Source organism: Ambystoma mexicanum, chromosome 12, assembly GCF_040938575.1.
Source record: "Ambystoma mexicanum isolate Mex_15411 chromosome 12, UKY_AmexF1_1, whole genome shotgun sequence".
Taxonomy (NCBI): domain Eukaryota; kingdom Metazoa; phylum Chordata; class Amphibia; order Caudata; family Ambystomatidae; genus Ambystoma; species Ambystoma mexicanum.
The window spans coordinates 936,387,633-936,412,933 of record NC_090936.1 but is presented as its reverse complement, the minus strand read 5'-3'; positions in this window follow the sequence as shown (position 1 = coordinate 936,412,933).

The following is a 25,301-nucleotide window of genomic DNA, read 5'->3' as shown; positions in this document are numbered from 1 at the left end:
CAGGGGTGCGCGAGCAGTTCCACATGCGATCGGGCCTGGGGGAGCGTGTGCGTGTATTTCAGAGGTGCGCGAGAAGTTCCACACGCGATTGGCCTGGGCGCGTGTATTTCAGAGGTGCGCGAGAAGTTCCACACGCGATTGGCCTGGGCGCGTGTATTTCAGAGGTGCGCGAGAAGTTCCACACGCGATTGGCCTGGGCACGTGTATTTCAGAGGTGCGCGAGAAGTTTCACACGCGATTGGCCTGGGCGCGTGTATTTCAGGGGATCACGGGTGTTTTCACACGCGATCGGGCCTGGGGGAGCGGGGTACGTGTATTTCAGGGGCTCGCGGGTGTTTTTACACGTGATCGTGCCTGGGGGAGCGGGGTACGTGTATTTCAGGGGCTTGTGGGTGTTTTTACACGCGATCGGGCCTGGGGGAGCGGGGTACGTGTATTTCAGGGGCTCGCGGGTGGTTTTACACGCGATCGGGCCTGGGGGAGCAGGGTAGGTGTATTTCAAGGGCTCTTGGGTGTTTTTACACGCGATCGGGCCTGGGGGAGCGTGTGCGTGTATTTCAGAGGTGCGCGAGAAGTTCCACACGCGATTGGCCTGGGCGCGTGTATTTCAGAGGTGCGTGAGAAGTTCCACACGCGATTGGCCTGGGCGCGTGTATTTCAGGGGATCACGGGTGTTTTCACACGCGATCGGGCCTGGGGGAGCGGGGTACGTGTATTTCAGGGGCTCGCGGGTGTTTTTACACGTGATCGTGCCTGGGGGAGCGGGCTACGTGTATTTCAGGGGCTCGTGGGTGTTTTTACACGCGATCGGGCCTTGGGGAGCGGGGTACGTGTATTTCAGGGGCTCGCGGGTTTTTTTACACACGATCGGGCCTGGGGGAGCGGGGTACGTGTATTTCAGGGGCTCGCGGGTGGTTTTACACGCGATCGGGCCTGGGGGAGCAGGGTACCACTCACCGTCTGCCTTGCGTGTAGAAGAACGCGTAGCCAACACCCACCCGCTGTGAAGTAATAGCGTGTGAACCCCAACGCCTGCAAAACACACGCACCGCACCCCACGAAAAGCAACGCCCGTGCGCGATATGTCACAGACACGCATACGCGCTAAGGGCCTTTGGTCCAATGGAATCGCGTATGCGTGCTGACGCGCTTACGTGCTAAGGGCCTTTCCTCGATTCACACGCTGACGTGCAGAATTTTCACGTGCCAAATCACTCTGTATCAAGCTGGCCACGCGTAAGCACACGGAAGACCGCGCTCCTGCCCAAAAGGCTGAATTACTGCCCCCCAGATCCCCGAGCAGCCTCCCACGAGCCATCTGCTGCTGCCTGCCTGCCTGCTGCCACCGTGCCCTGCCATTTGGTGCCTGCACATCAGCCATCTGCAGGGGTCCAGTTGCTGTGTCCACCCCTGCTGGAACAGAACACTCCCGACTGGGATACCATCGCTCCACAGCCCAGCCCCAGGACCCAGTTGCCCACCCACGCCTGCCTCGGGGGTCGCCATGTCGGGGCAAACACCATCCGAGACCACTGGCGACCCCCAGCCAGAGGGGCAGAGGGCCACCAGCTTCAGTCAGAAGGAAGTTGGTGTCCTGGTGGAGCTTGTCCTGGGGCATTATGATGCCCTCTTCGGATCACCACGTGCCGACAAGGAAGGACGGGACAGGATCTGGGACGACTTTGTGGTTGCCATCAACGCGGAGGGGGTGGCAACCCGCAACATCAAGCAAGTCAAGAAGCGCTGGGAGGACTTCAGGTCCAGGACCCTCATAAAGGCCCGGCGCCTCGTGGAGGGGGGCCGGGGCAGCATGAGTACCATCCAGCTGAGGGTCCTGGAACGCGTACGCCCAGCGCTCCATGCCCAGATCCTTGAGAGGCAGACCCGTCTGTAGTCGAGCGGTAAGTGGCCAAGCATTGCTGTGTGAGACAGGGCATATTGCAGCATGCTGGTTGTCTGATACTTGCCTGTATGTGTGACATAGGCCATGTACGCGTGTGTGTGTGCAGGGACATCATGGTCATGCATGTGAGACCAGTAATGTGTGAAGCACACGGTTGGTGTATGTGTTTAAATGTAACATGGGGAGCCCTATGCGGAATGGACACATGAGAGCATGCCAGTCTCTGTTCCTGGGCATGGGTGTGGGCGAGGGATGGGTGCTGATGCCATGTACATGTATGGTGTCCATGTCTGTGTTTCTGACCTGCGTGTCTGTGACTTGTGGATGCCATGGATGCATGAAACATGTCTGTGACAATGTTCAGATTCACTGATGCAGCCTAGTTATCCTTGCATCCACTGTGTCTGGGGTGTACGAGTCCAGATGGATGAAAGTACGTTGAAGTGTGTGCATGTGATAGGCATGACCCATGATGCATGTGAGTCCAAAAACAACATTGTATGCTTCAAGAGTCCCTTGGACATGTTTGCTTATGTCCATAGCATGCGCAATGCCTGTTACTGCATGTGTTTTGCCTGCACTGACCCATGTGTTGTGGAGGGACATGATGGAAATGATCTTTGACAGTGCCACTCATCTGCTATTGCTTCCTGTGTAGGGGACCATTGTACAGTACCCTGATGCTTGTGTTCTATGTCTCCCTCTACACAGCGCAAAGTGAAGAAGAGGGCGGAGACGGCGCTGTGGAGCTAAGCGGCGGGGATGCCCCCACGGCTGCAGCGGAAGGGGTGGGTGAGCCCCCACAGGGGCTTGCAATGGCGGAAGACGGTGTGGAGCCATCCAGGTTGGTGGTTTCCACAGAGGAGGAGGAGGCCGCTACTGAGGCGCACATGGGGCCTGGTGGGGGCATCCCTGCTGGTGCAAGTGTTGCAGTCCAGGGGCAGGGGCAGGAGGCAGCACAGGTCGCCGTAGAGGTGCCTGTGCATGTCACTGTCCCTGACACTGTGACTGCACCACCATGCAGCAGCATGGATGCCCCATCCCAGGCCCGTCCGCAGGTAGGGGGGATGTCCATGTCATCAAACTCCCCTCCACCTGCGGACGAGGGGACCCCTGGCCGTATGGAGAAGGTCCTGATTGGTGTTGCGTTGCGCACAGCTGTCATTCGTGATGAGGTGCGTGCTTCCCGGGGGGAGCACACACGTCATCACGAAGAGCACCGTGCCAACGTGGCCCAGTTGGGAGCGGTCATGGTCAGGGGTCTCGTACATGTGTCGGGCACTCTGGCGACCCTCTCCTCCTCTGTGGAGGCTATGCACCAGTCATATTCCATGGCGTCTTCCGGCCCAGATGCCACCAGGGCCCCCTGTGGACCTGCCCCGACCAATGCAGCCACCTCATTGGGGATCCCATCCCTGCCACAGTCGGGAGTCGGAGGTCCAGCAGGGGTGGACACACCAGCAACTGGACCCCAGCAGATGGAGGATGTGACGGCATCATCGGGCAGGGCACGTGCACGACAGCGTCGGTGGTTTCCATCAGCCTGGATGCCGTCGTGCTGGCACAGGCAGTTGCGTCGGAGGCAGCGGCAGGCTCGACGTGGGAGGCATCATGGCTCGGGGCCATCAACATCAGGGGTGCAGGCATCGGCCGAAGGGCAGGAGAACCCTGGAATGGGAGTGGCTTCCGTGTGGGAGCGGTTGGGCCAGCAGATAGGTGCGGAGCGGCAGCGGGCAGAGGAGGAACGGCTCACAATGGTCAAGGCGGAGAACTCCATGCGGAGGGCCCTGAGGCGGGCTGAGTGCCTCGAGGGTCTTCGCAGGGAGTTGGAGCTGGACACTGCATTATCCCTGCGGGACCTCGGGGCCAAGGAACATGCCCGCCTCCAAGCCATTGAACAGGAGTTCGATGATGCCCTGGCCCATGACAACAACCAGTGAGCCGTCGGACTAGCCCGCTGCCCTTGTAAATAGTTATGTAGTTAGTGTTAGGTTTCCTTTGCTTTTTTATTTATTTTGGACCTTTTGGACAATGGGCCACATTTTTGTATATAGTTTTATTTCATTAGGTAGTATTTTTGTGTAGGTTTCATTTCTTCAGTTGGGATCATGGACCCTGGATTGTTTATCTGTATATAGTTGACTGTTGGATTTTTTAATTTTTTCTTGGATTTACCCATGGAGCAATGGTTTTCGGTTTTGTTTTTACCTTGGATTTACTTTCTTTAACTGTGACTTTGGACACCTTTCCTTTGGATTATGATTTGTCGTTTTTCATTATTTTACGGACATGCTGCTTTTGGTTTTTGATTCCCATTGTCATTTGTTTATTTTTAATTCCATTTATGCTGTTTTTAATGCATTTTTTTCATCAAACTTCAATGTGTAGTATCATCTCATTGGTATCATGCATATCATGATATGGGTTTTGAGATTCACTGACACCCATTGGGTGTATGTGAGGGCCATGTGTTCATTTCCAAACTTGCTATTGGGGTTCTATCATATCATTGCCATTTCTAAGTGGGTGGATGCAATACTCGAGTGGGTGTTTTGCATTTGGAGGCTGACCATAAGGGCCAGGGATCTAGATTGTGATGACATGTTGGCTGGGGGACATGTGTGGGGGCCTGCTGGCAGGTGCCCCGCAATGCTGGGGGGTGGGGGTGCAGGGGGACATGAGTGAGACATGAGTGGGGGCCTGCTGGCAGGTGCCCCGCAATGCTGGGGGTTGGGGGTGCAGGGGGACATGAGTGGGACATGAGTGGGGGCCTGCTGGCAGGTGCCCCGCAATGCTGGGGGGGGGTTGTGCAGGGGGACATGAGTGGGACATGAGTGGGGGCCTGCTGGCAGGTGCCCCGCAATGCTGGGGGGTGGGGGTGCAGGGGGACATGAGTGGGACATGAGTGGGGGCCTGCTGGCAGGTGCCCCGCAATGCTGGGGGTGGGGGTGCAAGGGGACATGAGTTGGTGATCAGTAGTGCAAGGAGACATGTGCCTTTGCTGGGGGGCATGCCCATTTTGGGTGGGCTGCCTGCGGGACATGACCAGGGATGCAGGGTAGTCCCCTGTGGTGTGGGCTGCCTGCAGGGGCCGTGGAGGGTGTACAGGGGACACCTGGGAGGACCCACACTGCCAAATCACATGTAGGACTCCCCGGCACCCCTGAAATACACGTACCCTGCTGAAATCGCGTGTGAAAATTCTCACGCACCCCTGAAATACACGTACCCTGCTGAAATCGCGTGTGAAAATTCTCGCGCACCCTTGAAAAACACGTACCCTGCTGAAATTGCGTGTGAAAATTCTCGCGCACCTCTGAAATACACACGCCCAGGCCAATCGCGTGTGGAACTTCTCGCGCACCTCTGAAATACACGCACACACTCCCCCAGGCCCGATCGCGGGTGGAACTTCTCGCGCACCCCTGAAATACACGCGCACAGGCTAATCGCGTGTGAAACTTCTCGCGCACCGCTGGAATACACGCGCCCAGGCCAGTCGCGTGTGGAACTTCTCGTGCACCTCTGAAATACACGCGCCCAGGCCAATCACGTGTGGAACTTCTCACGCACCTCTGAAATACACGCGCCCAGGCCAATCACGTGTGGAACTTCTCGCGCACCTCTGAAATACACGCGCCCAGGCCAATCGCGTGTGGAACTTCTCGCGCACCTCTGAAATACACGCACACGCTCCCCCAGGCCAATCACGTGTGGAACTTCTCGCGCACCTCTGAAATACACGCGCCCAGGCCAATCGCGTGTGGAACTTCTCGCGCACCTCTGAAATACACGCGCCCAGGTCAATCGCGTGTGGAACTTCTCGCGCACCTCTGAAATACACGCACACGCTCCCCCAGGCCCGATCGCGTGTGGAACTTCTCGCGCACCCCTGAAATACACGCGCACAGGCCAATCGCGTGTAAAACTTCTCGCGCACCTCTGGAATACACGCGCCCAGGCCAGTCGCGTGTGGAACTTCTCGCGCACCTCTGAAATACATGCGCCCAGGCCAATCGCGTGTGGAACTTCTCGCGCACCTCTGAAATACACGCACACGCTGCCCCAGGCCAATCGCGTGTGGAACTTCTCGCGCACCTCTGAAATACACGCGCCCAGGCCAATCGCGTGTGGAACTTCTCGCGCACCTCTGAAATACACGCACACGCTCCCCCAGGCCAATCGCGTGTGGAACTTCTCGCGCACCTCTGAAATACACGCGCCCAGGCCAATCGCGTGTGGAACTTCTCGCGCACCCCTGAAATACACGCGCCCAGACCAATTGCGTGTGAAACTTCTCGCTCACCTCTGATATACACGCACACGCTCCCCCAGGCCAGATCGCGTGTGGAACTTCTCGCGCACCTCTGAAATACACGCACACGCTCCCCCAGGCCCGATCGCGGGTGGAACTTCTTGCGCACCCCTGAAATACACGCGCACAGGCCAATCGCGTGTGAAACTTCTCGCGCACCACTGGAATACACGCGCCCAGGCCAGTCGCGTGTGGAACTTCTCGTGCACCTCTGAAATACACGCGCCCAGGCCAATCATGTGTGGAACTTCTCACGCACCTCTGAAATACACGCGCCCAGGCCAATCGCGTGTGGAACTTCTCGCGCACCTCTGAAATACACGCGCCCAGGCCAATCGCGTGAGGAACTTCTCGCGCACCTCTGAAATACACGCACACGCTCCCCCAGGCCCGATCGCGTGTGGAACTTCTCGCGCACCCCTGAAATACACGCGCACAGGCCAATCGCGTGTAAAACTTCTCGCGCACCTCTGTAATACACGCGCCCAGGCCAGTCGCGTGTGGAACTTCTCGCGCACCTCTGAAATACATGCGCCCAGGCCAATCGCGTGTGGAACTTCTCGCGCACCTCTGAAATACACGCACACGCTGCCCCAGGCCAATCGCGTGTGGAACTTCTCGTGCACCTCTGAAATACACGCGCCCAGGCCAATCACGTGTGGAACTTCTCGCGCACCTCTGAAATACACGCACACGCTCCCCCAGACCAATCGCGTGTGGAACTTCTCGCGCACCTCTGAAATACACGCGCCCAGGCCAATCGCGTGTGGAACTTCTCGCGCACCCCTGAAATACACGCGCCCAGGCCAATCGCGTGTGAAACTTCTCGCTCACCTCTGATATACACGCACACGCTCCCCCAGGCCAGATCGCGTGTGGAACTTCTCGCGCACCTCTGAAATACACGCACACGCTCCCCCAGGCCAATCGCATGTGGAACTTCTCACGCACCTCTGAAATACACGCGCCCAGGCCAATCACGTGTGGAACTTCTCGCGCACCCCTGAGATACACGTGCCCAGGCCAATCGCGTGTGGAACTTCTCGCGCACCGCTGAGATACACGCGCCCAGGCAAATCGCGTGTGGAACTTCTCGCGCACCCCTGAGATACACGCGCCCAGGCCAATCGCGTGTGGAACTTCTCGCGCACCTCTGAAATACACGCGCCCAGGCCAATCACGTGTGGAACTTCTCGCGCACCCCTGAGATACACGTGCCCAGGCCAATCGCGTGTGGAACTTCTCGCGCACCGCTGAGATACACGCGCCCAGGCAAATCGCGTGTGGAACTTCTCGCGCACCCCTGAGATACACGCGCCCAGGCCAATCGCGTGTGGAACTTCTCGCGCACCTCTGAAATACACACGGCCAGGCCAATCGCGTGTGGAACTTCTCGGGCACCTCTGGAATACACGCGCCCAGGGCAATCACGTGTGGAACTTCTCGCGCACCTCTGAAATACACACGCCCAGGCCAATCGCGTGTGGAACTTCTCGCGCACCCCTGAAATACACGCACCCAGGCCATTCGCGTGTAGAACTTCTTGCGCACCCCTGAAATACACGTCCACGCTCCCCCAGGCCCGATCGCGTGTGAGACTTCTCACGCACCCCTGAAATACACGCACACGCTCCCCCAGGTCAGATCGTGTGTGGAACTTCACGATTGCGTGTAGTACTTCTCGCGCACCCCTGAAATACAGGCGCCCAGGCCATTCGCGTGTGGAACTTCTCACGCACCCCTGAAATACACGCACGCAGGCCACTCGCGTGTAATACTTCTCGCGCACCCCTGAAATACACGCACACGCTCCCCCAGGCCAGATTGCGTGTGAAACTTCTTGCGCACGCGTGTTCCCGACACCCGTAATACTCGTTCCCCGCTTTGCGTTTGCTGTTTGCCAGTCCGGTAAATTGGTACAGGGTTGGCGCAGCCCTTTGCGATGGTTTTGCGATCTTGATGGCTTTTCCTTGCGCAAGGGCGTTCTTGGGCGCGTAACTGGCGCTGCTGCAGGGTCGCTGCACCACTCTGCGCCACGTCTACTTTTGTAGGCGAGAATCCATGAATACGCTGTGCGCGGAAATTGATTTTATCGCACGCGGCTGGCGCAGACCTTCGCACGGGCACGCTGTGCGCCAGCCGCGTGCGACACTTTTGTGAGGAATTACATGAATCGGCCTGTAAGTGTCCACTGAGAAGGCATGGAGATCTCATCAAGGTGCTAATGTAGTCAAAACTGGAGCACAAGGGCAATGAAATTACATGTACTGCAAAGCAGGCAGTTAATGTACTGAATTAAAGAGGTATTTTGCTTTGTGATACGACTGCCAGCATAGGGCCAGCAGCTGGACCCCCGAACAAGGCAGAAGGCCCATTTCAGGTGAAATGATTAAAGTACTGGCATCGTCCCTGCAGCTACCTATGACAGAAACAGTCGCAGAGATCAATTCTGACCATTATGCTGGTTACTGATAATAATAACGCCAGACATTGACTTTCAACAACAAAATAATCTCCCATCAATAATACTCTGGGCTCCTGCCAGCTACTGAGGTGCTTTGCTTGTCCAAATTGTGTGGTGCCTTTTTTTGAGGATCCTGCACGCCTCCATGATTGTTTTCTGATTAAATGTCAATTTGAAAATACAGAATACACAGAAAAGTAAATTAAGTTTGCTAGAGAATCCGTCGAATTGCAAGAGGTCGTGCAGAGAGCAGCATCAACAACAAAAAATGAGTGCAGGAACATACACGTTCACCAAAAAATGAAATGTGCGAATAGGCAAAGTATAGGTAATTGACAACAAAAAGGTCAGAAGAAGCGAATGTGCTTTCACTATGCACGCGCATACATGCGACGGAATGGATGCAAAAGTCATGGACTGCAATTTCCATACAACATGGAGGTTGCTTAAGGCATGGCCATAGATGGGATATGCAAATGATGGACAAACTTACAAACCCAAGAAGAGCTTTATGAGTCACAAACGAGTTCATGTTCTCCCTGGCTGCCAAGTGTCTCTCGCTCAAACTGGTGGAATTCGGGATCCTTTCATCTGCTGTCATTTGAGATTTGTCCGTTTCCACTTCTAATAGCATTTTCCACTGAAAAACATTGGACTTTTCCTACTGACTGGCAGCCATTCCACCTGTATTTGCCCCCATTTAACTTTTTCACGTTTCTTTTCCTCCTTTGCAAGTGTCCTGTCAGAGACTCTTGTGGAAGGAAAGTGCCCCGCTTTCTTTATGTGGCTTCACAATCGAGCAAAGGCATGCACCATACATTTCACAGAAAACAGAGAGAACTTTAACATACTGCATTCGGTCACCATGAGTGTAATTTAGTTCTGCCGCATCCTCGAGGTGTAGGACACATCCACCATTGAGATGCTGAATGCAATATTCATATCCCAGCAAGCATCCTCGCACATGGCGAATCATCATTTTAAACTGGCAGGAAGACAAATCGAGGCTCCCCCTCCTCTTGCCGACCCTTTCTCCGCAATTAATCTTCCAGCGTGTTTCTCAAGACAATGAGTAGTTATTATGAGCACTGATTAGGTGTATGCCTAACCGTCTGTAATGGCTGTCCCTCTACATTTCCATACCTCAGACTTTGATTGAATTTGCCTCTTAATAGGAGGTAGATGCATCCGCTGTAAAATAATCGGATGCCATTGAGCACCGTGTGATGAAAAATGCATCCTTTAGCAGGGGCTGCATCATTCAGAGTTATGCCAATACGACTTACCGCCGCAGTCCCTTGCCAATATGTCGCCATGGCAACGTGGCACCGGAACACCTGCTCAGGAGCTATACGCTAAAGGTCATGAGTGAAGACTGCGCCCCGCATTTAGCATCAAAATGGAAGATGCGACTGCACCAGTTATCAATATTTAATAATACAATTTATTACCCAGACAAGCGTTCTGTTTAGCCGTGTCTGCTTTCTAAAATGAAACACTGAAACTGTATAAACTACAGCACACCACAGAAAAAAATAATGTAATTTCTGTTACCTACACAAACACTGCCGAACATTTGGTGCTAAGTGTGCTCCTTTACAAATATTAAAACATCTTCTATACTAGAATAAATGTGTCAATTTATATTCCGATTACTGTATTGAAGTTTCGACTTCTGTCCCCTGTAGTGGAGTTCTATCCCTGAAATGGAAACTGTCATATCTGCCTCTTATTTTGTCTTGTGCATGCCCATTGATGTTTTCTCTTTCGTGATTGCATTTCCTAAAATTCTATGGCTAATACGTTTTGTTGTGTTCAAATAAAAACCTCTGTTGGGATGAACGTCCAACGTCCCAAACATGAGAGAAAATATAAACTAAGAAAACCCCTAAAACACGAGACTGGAACCACACAGAAAGCCAGATGGTAAGACAATATGCACAGAACACAGGCCTTAGATGACGTTGACAAGAGAACAAACCTATCTCTGAGACCCCTCCTGGATGCGAGGTAGACAGTATCCAGCAAAACACACACACATATACTTAGAATTTATGTCCATTTAGGTTGATGGCAACAATAATTAACATGCAGGCAAACATTAGGCTTGACCAGACATGCATACACACAAGTAATCAAGACAAAGACTAAGCATGCATTAGAAACACCAAAAGGTAGCAAATATAAAACACAATATACATATATCCAACATCCTTTAGGTGTGTAACATAGAGCAGGCCTCAGAATGAAGGTCATTTCATAGGCAATTTATATTAACTAGCCCTCAGGAAGACATGGATAATTCCACAGTCTTGTAATATGTAAAGAGAATAAACCACTGTAAACATGTAATATACCAAAAAGGTATGCACAGTGTTGCCCCCTCAAAAAAGGTTTCATACATTCATCATTAATTCAGCATAAAGTACATATTTTATTGAGCAATTCACATATAACATTAAAAAAGATTTTTTATACTGAAAACCTAAAACCAGGTCATACACAACGATTACGTAAAAACATACAAAATTCAAAATTCAATCAATTGTACATATAACATACCCTACTCCGAAACAAAAAACAAACATTAGACATACAAAAATCACATAAAAATTGATTTGTGTGTTTTAAACACAACCCAACATGTTTCTGTCCAGTGACTCATTGATGTCTGACATTCATCAGGGGTAATATATTCTTCCAGATATGAAAATAAACGTTCATGTCAGTCCTGGTCAGGGTAAATCTTGTGGGAATCTATAAAAAAACATTCACACGTTAGTTCCACAACCACTCAAGGCAACACCTGTCCAATAAACATATCATAGGACTGTGCAAAACCACAAACGTCAATATAGCATAGAGAGTATCTTCAAATAAGTAAAACACCCATATAAATAAGTCCCAAAATCAACTCTACTGGCACATAAAAATATGTAAACCATTACCTTGTAATGCACAAGTCTTTCAATTCCATAAATGGAATAAGTAGGCAACCCCTTTAACTCAGATCGTATTACAATTAGAAAGTTCCCTTCACTGGGTACAAAATGAGGTAGAACTGTATGGGAAAAACCACAGGTGCACACAAAGCCAAACCACATCAATCAAAGTTGATAACCCAAATGGGAAAACCAAAGGCAACCACATATTTACCACCAGTCAAACACCTACCTTCTAGTAAGTAGCAACCATGACTGAATCAAATGATAGAAGGCACCCAAGCGTCTCGTTCACCGCCCCCTTTCTTCAAACAATGTGACAAATCACACGCTTTTTGCTCGCTTCGAGTCCAAAAACCTGTGTGAAATGAATAAAGGGCAAAATGGAAACACAGCCACGTACCATATCCCAAAGTCTTTTATACCTAATCCATAAAGCATTCTTGTTGCCAAAAGAACTTTCTAGAGATACAGTACCCATGTAGTGACTAAAAACAAAGTCTTTCCAAAATGCAGGCGGCATCTGACGATAATTACAAAACCTCAAGTGATTGATAATAGATTCCTTCTTTACAACAAATGCACTCACGGGCACTCCACTATCCAAGGCAGATTTCCTCAAACACGTCTGGGACCGCAAAGAAAACGGTACTACATACCGCAGCTAAAAACCACTTGAAACACTGGAAGTTCTCGGTAAACAAACAAGGGGCTCTTAACAAAGGACCCAGAAGTCCAAAATTGCTTGTGCATCAATGTAAAACGGTTTCCCATACGAGACACTAAAAAAGGACCAAAAAGCGTCCTGAACTCTAGAAAGTAGAACACACCTTGTCTCCATATCACGGGTTTCCCCAACATCAAACTAATGGAAAAACACACACAGCCAAACGCCCAATATAGCGCCAGCTGTGCTGCCACTGGTAATGGCCATATGGAGAAACAAATGCACATAATGAAGAAAACAGCACCGCATTTACAGTGTGCAACGTCTGTTACCTAAAAGACCAAAATGCATCTGAACACCTTCACACAGGCACACTCCGCTCGACACAAAAGCTTTCACATTTCTTCACAGACAGAGGGATAATTATCTGTGGAATGCTGAAAGGAAAATGCACTTGCCATGCAACTTCTCTGATTGAACTGTCAGGCATCAATAGGATGAACATTAGAAATGTTTCAAAATCATGGTCCTATCTTAAAAGATACTGCATCTCAAAACATTAGATCAGGATGTAACAACGAGCACAGGGGTCGCACACAGAGACCACAAGTTGAATTTCAATTTACATTTAAACTTAAATTTAAATGTATTGTGTGGAGCCCCCCTTAAGGGATATACTTTACTGATGTTTCTTAAATTTAAAAATACTACTATTTCCACACGTAAACATTATACCACTCTATTCCCTCATTCAAACCGAATTCGTGGATCCTGATGTTAAAAATTATTTTTTGCTCGAGGGTCACTATTTTCTTATCAGTGACTTCCTTGGTGGCCCCATGTACACATTTCAGGATAACCCATCATAGATCTTCATGTGTGTGATCCTTCTCGATAAAATGTTTTACCATAGGGACTTGCAAAACCATGGGTTTTATGCAGCTCCTGTGCTCGATCATTCGAGTTTTACACTTATGGTTAGGCTTGCCCACATAATTCAGACCACATGGACACGTAAGCATATAGACTACGTTAGTGCTGTTACAATTACAAAATTCACTAATGTTCCACATGTAATTCAACCCAATGTCGACTTCCTTGACAGGTGAAGTATGTTTATACATAGTGCAGCATCCACATGGGTAACTGCCTATTACACTCGGTAAACCCCATAGGGTAGATTGTTTGACTTAAGGTTCTTTCTTCTCTCTTATATAATTTCTAATGAGCACATTCTTCAAATACTGACTCTTTTTAAAGGCTACCAAAGGAGTTGGTTTATCCTTGTTGTAAACCTTTTTCCAATTTTTAGAAATAACGTTCTTGACTTTGTATGATAAATCAGTAAAGATGTTAACGAACACCAAACTACTTTGTTTTTTATTCTCTCTTGGTTGTTGTTCCAGAAGGGCCTCCTAATTATTATTATATGCTAATTTGGCTGACTCCTTCACCAATTTCACTGGGTATCCTCATGCTACAAGTTTGATATGTAACACATTGGCACTGTCTACAAAATGTTCCTTGAGACTGCTGTTTCGTTTGAGCCTTAAGAACTGGACAAATGGCAATTTACATTTAATATGCTTTGCATGGTGGCTTGAAAAATGTAAAAGGGCGTTATAATCAGTGTTTTGCTGTATGGTTTCACTTGTAATCGGCCTGCTTGATGGAAAATAGTGATATCCAAAAAATTGATTTCATAAGGCTGAATTTCTTGGGTGAACTTCAGGTACCTATTTTGTTGGTTTAGCCAACTCACAAATGTTGCAGCTGAGGCTTTATCCCCTTCCCATACTATAAAAATAGTGTTGATGTATCGTAACCATTGACGTAGTTGGTTTCTGTATGGGTTGATCTCTGCATAGATTGTCACATTGTCGAACATTTCAACATAAAGATTGGCCACATTAGGGGCCATTGTGGCCCCCATTGCCGTACCTTCAATCTGTTAATAAAACACTTCTTCAAACTGAAAGAAGTTCATGGTAAGGGCATATCTAGTGCACCACAAATGAAGCTATTGTTGGCAGTGTGATTATCAGAACACCCCAAAAGGACTTCTTCGATGACTTCTAGTGAGTCATTTTGTGGAATAACAGTATACAAAGACTGTATATCCAAGCAAATCAAAGAGGTGAGACCTGGGAGTAAAAACAACACCTTCGATCTTATTGATGGCATCCGTGGTGTCCTTCAGGTAGCTTTTCGTAAGGCATACAAAAGGTCTAAGTTAAACATCCACAAATTTGGATAAAGGCTCCAGAACTGAATTGAGGCCAGAGACTATGGGGCGTCCAGGCGCTTGGATAAGTTCTTATGAATCTTAGGCAGAATATAAAAAACGGGTACTCTTCCGTTATATCTTTTTAGATATTCTGCCTCTTGTTTTCAAATCATTCCACACAGTAAAATACATTCAGTTTCAGCTCATAGTAGAGAGACACACAGACAAGGCCAGTAGCCATGGTATAAAGTTTGCTGCGATTGGTTTGAGCAGAGAGGCGACACTCGATCGCAAGCTCTGGATGAGGAGAAGTGACTTAATTCGGTGTTACAACTTTGTGAAAAAGCAGATGAGGAAAAGTGTAAGAGATTCACAGGGGCAACTGTGTGAAACTAGATGACCCCATCATGAGATCATTGTCAAGAGTTACTCATTAGAATGGTCATAAGGGATAGGGATAGGATAGGCCAATAGGGCTATGTATTGTATAGAATTACCTATAAAGCATCCAAGATGATCCAATCAGCAAATGTGAATGTACATGCCTTTTGAAACATTGTTTAAGTCTTCACTCAACTTCTAATTAAATAATGATGTAATCTTGAATGATTCGGGAATTATTCCCAGCTGCGGCTGCATGTAATAAACATTTGTATTTTCTTGCTTCTGTGCACTCATTGGATTACTTTTATAATATTTGTTTTTGGGCCTACGCTTCCCAAGATTCAAATTGGGTGTCTTGTCAATTAAAATCCGGTCCATAACTAGCTGAGGTATATTGCGTGTAGAGTGCTGGTCGAGTTATTTGCAAGTGCTGTCGGCTGTGGAGGTGACTGCCTACTCGCTCGTGTTGAGATTGCTGGAGAACACTTTGAAAACACTCTGAAATACAATAGATTATCTCTGAGTGTTCCTAGTGGCTGGCCGGCACAAAACTCATTCATGTAATTGGCTGCTGAGACTGTTCCCGCCCTCCATCCATGAAGTTCTACAAAAGCACTGGTGCATGCGCATTGGCGCACGTGCATTGGTCGAGTGCTTTGCAAGTGCTGTCGGCTTTGGTTGTGATTGCCTGCTTGCTCATATTGAGGTTGCTGGAGAACGCTTTGAAAATGCTCTGAAACACAAAAGACTATCTCTGGGTGTTCCTTGTCGCTGCCGGCATGAAACTCATTAATTTAATTCGCTGCTGAGACTGCACCCAACCTACAACCCAGGAAATACTACAAAAGCACTGGCGCACGTGCTTTGGCATGTGTTTGATGGTCGAGTGCTTTGCGAGTGTTGTCGGCTGTCAGCAGGTCGGCTGGTGGCGGGTGCGACCAGTAATCCGGTTTATTTTGAGGGGCACAACTGTAGTAAGAGTTTTTACATGTTCTGTTCTTAAGACTGTTTGTGGAAACTACATAAACATGCCAGGGAAGACTTTGTGCAAACAAAAAAAATATAATCGCTGCAACAATAAGCAGGAAAAACCAATGGATACAAAAGAGCTGCGAGGGATGGTGGTAGATTAGAAAGCTCTCAGGAGGTGGAATCGGCTCAGGGAATTATAAATTTGCCCCCCCCCTGCCATTGGTCCCAGCAGCAGGACAAATGACCTCCTATTTCGAGACAGACTCTCATACTAACGGGCTATCAGCTCCTGTCACTAACTCTTTTGTTGCTTCCTCCTCAGAAATGCATGCTTCAGTTGGAGACATAGACGATAACTATCTCCTGAAACTGTGCTATTCCTTCTGCAACTCTGCTTGCCTCCCCACAAACAATGTAGATTCATATGACAGGGATATCCCAGGCCTGGCAACCGGAAATAGCCAATTTAAAAATGGCAATCCATCACAATGTATTTCCGCTTCTCCTAATTTGGTCCTGGCCTCCAATTGCTCCTCCCCTTCCTCTGCTCCCTCATTCACTGTGGACAATGTTGACCAAATAAGCGCTCAAGCAGCTGTGGATAACAAAGTTCCACCTTCATGTTGTGACCATTCTTCTAATTCAGGAGTAATTCCCTTGACTGGTGTGTTGAATTTTGCCATTCAAATTCTGTTGAAATTGTGCATTCACATTCATTCTGACATCCAAAGACATGGGGCCTCATTCCGAGTTGGGCGGTAAGGATTAATGGTCACCGGTAAGGAGACTGGTGCTATTAAACCCTTACCGCCCAATTCTGAGGTCCCTTAGCGGGACCCGCAAAGGCTGTGTGGTCTGACCACACGTCCTTTGCGGGTCCCACTAAGGGACCAGGGCGCTACCGTAATTAGCGCCTTCCCCATTCCCATTGAGCCCTATAGGGGCGTAAATGGGAATGGGGAATGGTTGGTTGAATGGGCACTTACCGGGTCCGCACCGGTCGGAATGTCCCGGTAAGTCCCCATTCACCCAGACCGGACACACCCCCGGGTTTGGAGGCAGCCATGGCGCAAGTTGCGCCATGGTCACCTCCAAACTCGGAATGAGGCCCATGGTGACCAATTAGATTTTGTCTCCTCTCATTTGTACATCAAAGATATGTCGGGTGTGGTGGCCTATAGACGCAAATCTCGACCGTAGAGGCAAGTTAGCCCAAAGCTTATAGTTATTGAATCACAGGAAGCGGATGAGGAATATATCCAGACTGAGGTGCTTGCCTCCTCACCGCTTATGTACTTAACACACAAACAGAATTGACAACAAAATGGGAACAGACGTCTACAAATGGAGGCTCAGATCAACCTATAAACTCGACTATTGTTTCAGATGCACCACAACGACCAACATCAAATCGGGCAAAGAAAAGAGAAGTTCTCAGAAGGAAATGTTTTCGCCGGGATACGGATAAACTAACCAGCTGGCTGCTAATAATATAAACAGCTGTGTTGAGGCTAGTGTGGCAACTCAGAGCAACTTATCCTTGCAGTTGGTTGAAGGAGAACCGACCCATGGTCCCCCCTCTGTACCCTATACACATGAAGTTGTCTTCCCTACGCTAGTGAAGGAACATGTTGCTACTAGAGTTCCAAGAGACTCATTTGCTATATTGGATGCCTGGATACTAACCATAAGGGAAAAACTGGATATTCGCACGAAAAGCCAAATCAATTGTTTTAAGTTAATTTGTCTCTTTGCAAAAATCCCAGCGTTAAGCATTCTGACTTCTTGCAACTTCGAATTTATTGAACCACTGAAGTTAGGTTTTGGTGAGATGTCTCACATTCATTGCACCCTGCCAGTTACAGCCGTGTTAATCAGAGAGCACCATGAATCCCTCAACTTCCTAAGCTACGAACTAGTCAAGGCAGCTCCTTTTTCTCCTTCTGTTGCCTGCGTTGATCACTGCAAAAATCATAAGAAAGTTACCAGCTTTAATACCTCCCCGAAGACTAATCCTGTTACAACCGAGGACTATGACAATGCAAAAGGCTGGCACTGGTTTAAGAGCGTATTGTCTGTTCTAGAGTGTAAACAAAAGTGATAATTTAGCTTGGCCTCTTGAAATACCAGGGGCCATTCTCATATTATAAAGGAGGGGCCATCTTTAAATGCTCTATGCAAGCTTTCAGTGTTGAAACATGGCTATGCGTACATTTTCATTTGGATGGGTATGTGTTATATCAGGGCCCAAGGGTCGTCCCAACGGAGGTCTAATCGCGGGAGTCAAACAGGATCTATACTCCTCCTTGATAACCCCACTGGATCCTTGCGATATTGTGCTCGCAGTCAAAATACAAGATATGGCATTGGCTAAAGAGAACCACCTGCTAATGCTTAATACCTATGACCCCCGGGTGGACATTGCACTGCCAATATCTTTGATTATGTGGATGCAATTATTGCAACTTGGGGTGGCAGCAGTGTGAATCACATGATACTGCTGGGAGGTGATCTGAATGCGCGCTGTGGGGAATCATCTACTAAGGGTAACTATAAACGTATTGCAATTAAATGCACAGAGTAAGGTGGATGAGCTTTCTTGAGGAATGGGAATTGACAACTCTAAACGGGAGGACAATTAGTGATACCCCCGGGCAACCCACCTTAGATTACCTATGTGGAAATTCTGCACTATTGGAGGTTGTAAAAGATCTAAAAGTGTGTGCTACATCCCTCATTGATCATGCACTGAGAAATGTACATTTGCACTCTCTCATGCTGACATCTGATGGAAAAGGCCCTAGTATGCTGACTCCTAATCAGGGGGGTAATTGCCTAAGATGGTCAGCTTGCAATATACGTAAAATCTGTAGTGAATTGTGTCGTAAGGTGGAGGACAACATTGATGTCACATGCCTCTTAACAGCAGACAAACTCAGGTCTTGGCAACCTCAAATAGTTTATAGATTCTGAACAGTTAGTGGTATACTTTTGGTCTCCATGGATAAGAAGATTACCCACCCCTTTGATTCAGAAATCCAGAAGGCTAAGTGGAAACACTGCAGGGAACTGAAGCAAATTGCACACAATAATGACCCTTTAATAACAAGGCATTTTGAGGCTTGAAGGTTAAAAAACCTGTATCGAAACTGAGTAAAAAGAAGGGTTTAAATGAAAAATTGTAGTGTATGATTGGGGCCCTGAGTAGCTGGAACTCCAGATAAATGTGGAATGTGTTAGGGTTGGCCATGGGGGAATCTGCAATTAGGGTATTAAACCCGATTGGTGATCAGACATGGGTGCCTTATATTGAGTCCAGAATGTTTGTTTCTCAATGGAAGTACTCGAGAACAGTCAAAGGAGTCAAAGCATGGCCACTGAAATTCAGCCCCGATAGTATGATGCAACCTATTAAGAAGTTGAAAAACCCAAGGGCGCCTGGGCAGAATGGACTGCCTTCCGCAGTGCTGAAAGAAGAACCTGCGCTTTGGGCAAGAGTTCTTGTTACATTACTTAGTAAAGGATGTGACACAGGCCTGATTCCGGCATCGTGGAAAAGGTCCATTCTGGCCGTGGTACACAAGTCAGGTGACCAGTTATTTCCAGAGAACTACAGATTGCTTTTGCTTCTAAACCCCACTGGGAAAGTCTTTGCTTCTTATGTTCTGGACCATCTCCAAGCATGGGCTACCCAAAGTAACATTCCACGCCCATTTCAAACACGATTTCGGCCTGGCTCTAACATGACGCATAATATGTGTTAATTAGATACCTTTATGGCTTGTGCGAAATCTAACCACAATTCATCGCTGTATATTATCTTTGTTGACTTCCGGGAGGAGTTCCATCAGGTAGACCGCAACTTATTATGGATCAAATTGAGGGGGATGGGTTGCCCAAAATGGCTGTTGCAGATAATTAAAGCCTTACTTATTAATAAGACTGCCAGATTCAATTAGGTGATATGGGGCTACTCTCTAACCCAATAATAATAAACAAAGAAGTTAAGCAGGGGTGCAGACTTGCACCACTGCTCTTCAACTTATATCTTGCAGATCTGACTGCCCGATTGGCCTCAAAGGCAAAATGGTCACCCTAAATTGTGTCCACCCCAGTGTCATCTATGCTTTATGCAGATGATTTGGTATTAGGTCAAGAGACTTTTAAAAAAAATCGATTTAGAAAGACCGATCCGTGACCGCACAGAGCGGTCTTTCTAAATCAAACTGTCTCGCCCCTGCCAAACACAAGTGCACCCAGGGACTGACAACTATGCCAGGACCCGAAAAATGTTAGTACCCTATAAAAAGGTAAACAGACCAACCCTCAATACGACTTGGTGGGTAATCGAATATCTGGACACATATAGGTACCTTGGTCTAGCTATGTCAAATAGCTTAGTCTACAAGAACATAATAGAAGACAAAACAAGGAGGGCAAAACAAGTTATGCTAGTAGTACAAAAATGTGCGAACCAATATGCTGGTGTTGCACTCAGGGGCATGCTTGTCCTTTATCAACAGTGGTTGTGTCTTTCAGTATTGTATGGTTTGGAGGTGCTGGGCCTAAAGGAGATGAAATGGTTGAATATTCTACATCTCTCATTAATGGTGGCACACGGTGGAAGGTTGTCCTTGCCCACTTTCCCTCCTCCAAGACCATTATTAATGTCTATCTGAATGGCACCATCTTGGTACAGTGCCCTCAGCCCAATATCCTCCTTTTCAATACACGTTTCCCTCATCTTTTCAGCTTCCTTCCTTCTCCTGCTACTCCTACCTTCACCTCTCTGGCTCCTTCACCCCCACCCTCTTATGCCACCTCTATGGCACCCTTCTCATCTTCTCTAGATGCTCTGCCTTCTCCTTCCTCCACCACCTCTCAGCAATCCTCCTCATCCTCTATGACTACTCTGCTGTCTCCTTCTTCCTCCTCTGCCCACTCTCGGGCCCCCCTACCACCTCTGCAGAGCATACCTCATGCATGTGCCCCTCCACGGAAGTCTTTCAAATGTGACAATCTGCTCCACGTCAATACTCTTAATTCTCGATCTGCTGTCAAACACTCTTCAGACATCTGCCGCATCCTCGAACAACTTAATCTGGATGTCCTCTGTCTCACCGTGACATGGTTCATGGCAGCTCTGTCACAAATTTTGACACTCTCCTCCCTGATAGCTGCAAGATCCTCTCCAAACCCAGAACTAACCATCCAGCAGGTGGAGTAGCATTGATATTCCTGGAGTGGATCCCTCCTTCTGTCATTCCTACGCAGGCCTACTCCTCCTTTGAATGCCTGGTTTGCAGGCTCTATCTCTTCTGGCCTCTCTCTTACTGTGGCCACCATCTACAGGCCACCTGGCCAGGTCACCCTCTTCCTCTCAGAGAGGGCTGACCTCTCCTCTTCTCTCCTTGCCTCTACCACTCAACGTCTCCTCCTCTGAGACCTCAACACCCCCCTGGATGCAATCTCTGTGACTCTCTCTCTCTTTCTATTCTACCCTCTAGCCCGAATCACTCTGCCGAGCACACCCTGGATGTTCTCATGTCTTCTGACATTGCCCTCTCTAGCCCCCACATGACTCCTCTCTCTTGGACTGGCCACTTACTTTCTTCTCTCCTCCCACCTGTCACTCTTTGTCCCCCAGTTGAAGCTGACCCCAGCACTGCCACCCATCTTCTCTGTCACCTGGCCCATGAAGCGTGTGTCAGTGGAGGGTTTTGGCACTACTTTCTCTCCTCCTTCTACGCCTGCGGCTGACTCACACTTTGACACAGCCCTATCCAACCTGCAAATCTCTATCCCTAACACTCTTGATGTTCTTGCCCCTTTCATCACGTTTGAAGCCCACATCCAAGTGCAACTCTTGGTATGACTTTGACCTTGCCACCCTTAAACGCAAGTGTAGGGTGGGTGAGAGGAAGTGGAGGGCATCAGGCTCATCCTCTGACAAACTGACCTGCCACCTTCTCCAAAGGCAATACAGACTCTCTGTCCTGTCCAAGAAGAGAGCTTACATCCAAGCCCACATTTCTGCAGCCTCTAACAACATGGCAGAACTGTGCAAAATCTGCAAGGAGCTGACCAATCCTGTTGAAGTCTCCACCTCTCCTGTTCCCTCCCATGCCCATTACACGACACTGGCTTCTCACTTCACCACTTAAACTCAGGACATCCTGTCCTCTCTCTCCTCATCCTCTCCCTCTACCTCTCTCGCCCCTCTTTTTGGCCGTCTCTCCTCTTCTTTTCTCCTCTATTCCTGTGTTCTCTCCTGATGATGTTCTAAACAAGTTCGATCTATGAAAGTCTCATTCAAAAAGGTGCTCCCCTGCTCCTCCAGAACCATTAAGGACCACATCGACACCCTTGCTTCAGCATTGGCAGATTTCTGCAATCCTTCTTTTGCCACTGGAACTTTCCCCTCCCCCCTAAAGCACTCCCTTGTGCACCTTCTTTTTAAGAAGCCCTCTGCTAATCTTTCCTCTCTGGCAAATTATCACCCTATCTCTATCACTCCTTTCCTTGGAAAACTCCTGGAAAAACTGGCATTCTCCCAACTTACTCTCCAAACTGAATCTGTTGGTTGTCTCCTTGACCACCAGTCTGGCTTTAGAGCCACCAGAATCACAGAAACTGCTCTCCAGAACACCTGTGAAGACTTTTTCTCTAATCTTCTGTTCTCATTCTCCTTGATCTGTCCTCTTCTTTCGACACGGTCAACCAACCCATCCTGATCAATCATCTCCATGACAACATGGGCATCACGGTTCAGACCCTAGCCGGGTTTACTGCCTCCCTCTCCACCACCTCTCTCTCCACATGTGGTGTTCCGCAGGGTTCTAACCTCTCACCCTGGCTCTTCAAACTTTACTTGGCACCTCTGGCCCACCTGATCTCTATCTTCTCTCCTAACTTTCACTGTTATGCGGATGACACTGAGCTCTCCTTCAGGCCCCCCTCTGCCACCTGTCCTCTCTTGCTCATTCCTATCTATCCGTGATTCAGTAAGGTGTGCCTCTAACAATCTCTGCCTTAATGCCAGTAAGACTGAGATCCTTCTCCTTGAATCCCCTGCTCCCTCTCTCTTTAATTATGGCCACCCTATCTGGGCCCTCTACCTGAACCTTCCTGCCAGGCTAAAAACCTTGGTCTCATCTTCGACTCCACCCTCTCCTTCTCTCCTCACATCACGGACATCTCTAAGAAGTCCCACTACCAGCTGGTCCTCCTCAGAGGTAGTTTTCCTTTTCTCACTTCCCCCAGAAGCCCACTGTCTCCAAAGCCCTGGTTCTCTCTAGGCTGGGCTACTGCAACAGCATCTTTCTAAATCTGCCTGCCTCTACTCTTCTCCCTTTGCAACTAATCCAGGACAGGACTGCAAAACTTATCCTTGGCCTCAGGTCCAGGGATCGTATCTCTCTAGCCCTGAAATCTCTCCACTGGCTACCAGTGGCTGCAAAAATCAAGTTCAAGACCCTCTGCATTGTCTACAAGGCTTTCTGGGGCCGGGGAAAACACTACATCCAACTCTCTCTTCCTAAACATTTTCCTTTCCAAGGCCTTCGCTTCTCCACCTCCAACTCTCTGAGGGTCAGAAGCTTCTCCAGGCAGAGAGTGGGGGGTAGATATCTGTCCTCGGCTGGGGCCTCCCTCTGGAACAGCCTCCCTGCCCCTCTCAAACTTGAGCAGGACCTCCTAAGGTTCCAGAAGCAGCTCAACACCTTCCTTTTCACTTCTGCTTTCTCTCTCTCCCTCCCTGCTGATGTACCTGTCTGCTGCACTAACTGGTGACCTAGCCACCCTCTGAACCTTAAAGGTCATCAGGCTCAAGCACGACCAGTAGACGACTGCTCCGGGCCACCCACACATTTAGGGACTGTATCTGCAACCCTACAGTCCCCTGCCTCCTTGCACTTACTTGAGCCAGCCACACCGACAGCACTTACGTTAGCTTGCTTATTGCACTCACCCCATTCCTCCTCCTGGCACTTATCCTCTCCCTTCCTCCCTAAACTTGCATGATCTGAATGACACAAGGCTAAGTAAGCTTGTTTGTTTTGTCCACCCTTTGTCTCCCCTTCCTTGTCATGTTGCACCTGGAAACACTTATGTACAGGCACACTATAAATGACTTTTTCATATCATACTATTGTTTTTTATTTTCTGATGCACTATTTTGGGTCTACCAAGATCAACCCAGATCGAGTACATCTGCCTTGAGTTAGGTTTGCCTTCCTTGAAGGCTGTGTTACTAAAGAGCAGAGGAGAACTCTTTCTGAAAGCCAAAACATCTGCACTGTGTCCCTTTTCTGGGAATTTAGGAGCTAATATTAACCTGAATACCACAGATACAATTTGAGACCCTTTCACCATGTTGATGAGAGATCTGTGAAGCAAATTAAACTGGTTCCCCAATTTCGAACGATGTAACAATTATTCTACACTAAGAGGGGCTTTTAATAGGAGGTTATCTAGATGGGACTGGGAGAGAACTATGAACACCTGAAGAAATTACATAATTATGCTCAGGTGGCGCTGGTGGCACATGGTTATATGAAACCCCAATCATACCTACTGAAATGACCAGACCCAGCAGTGCATACATTTCATTTGCAACTACGTGCAAACCAATTACCTGTGGGACCAAATGGAAGTTACCCCCAGATGTACGGTTTTGTAGAATTTGCCAAGTACAGACTAGTAAAGAAACTATTAAGCATCTTTTCTGCGTCTTGGTCCTGTTTACATAACCATCTTAGGTTAAATCGTCAGAATTTTGGGCTTACTGCCTTAATAGAGAATCTACTGCAACGCACATAGCACTTTTTAGAGTATGGCAGAATATACAGAAATATTTGGGTGGACAATTTTCAGATTTTTGGTATTTTCATTTTTCTATGTAATAGCTTTGACTATATTTTAATAGATCAATGTTTAATAGTAAATATGTATCATTGTTTTTAAACATCTAATGAATTGAAAGTTGTGTGTTTGAAATGTAATATATGTTAACCAAAAATGGGATTGTTTTATTTAAGACTGCATTGTAAAGTTTCTTTGGAACTAAATACAGTATAATAATAAATAAATAAATGTGTATATATATATATATATATATATATATATATATATATATATATATATATATATATATATATGTTTGAAGAAAAAAACCAATTCCCAGATCCAGGATAGAACCGGGAAAAAAGTCGGCGGAAATGCACTCCCAAGAACAGTAGAGAAGGCCTGAATAGCTCTCTACAAAGAGGTAAAAACACACCAATGTTAATCCAGACTGACAATGCTTTATTCTTTATGTCAGCATGGTAAGGAAAAAAGACCAGAAAACGACGCGTTTCACGGTACACAGACCGCTTGATCACGTTAGAAAGTGCAAACATAAACAAGGTGACTTTAAAAAGGGTAC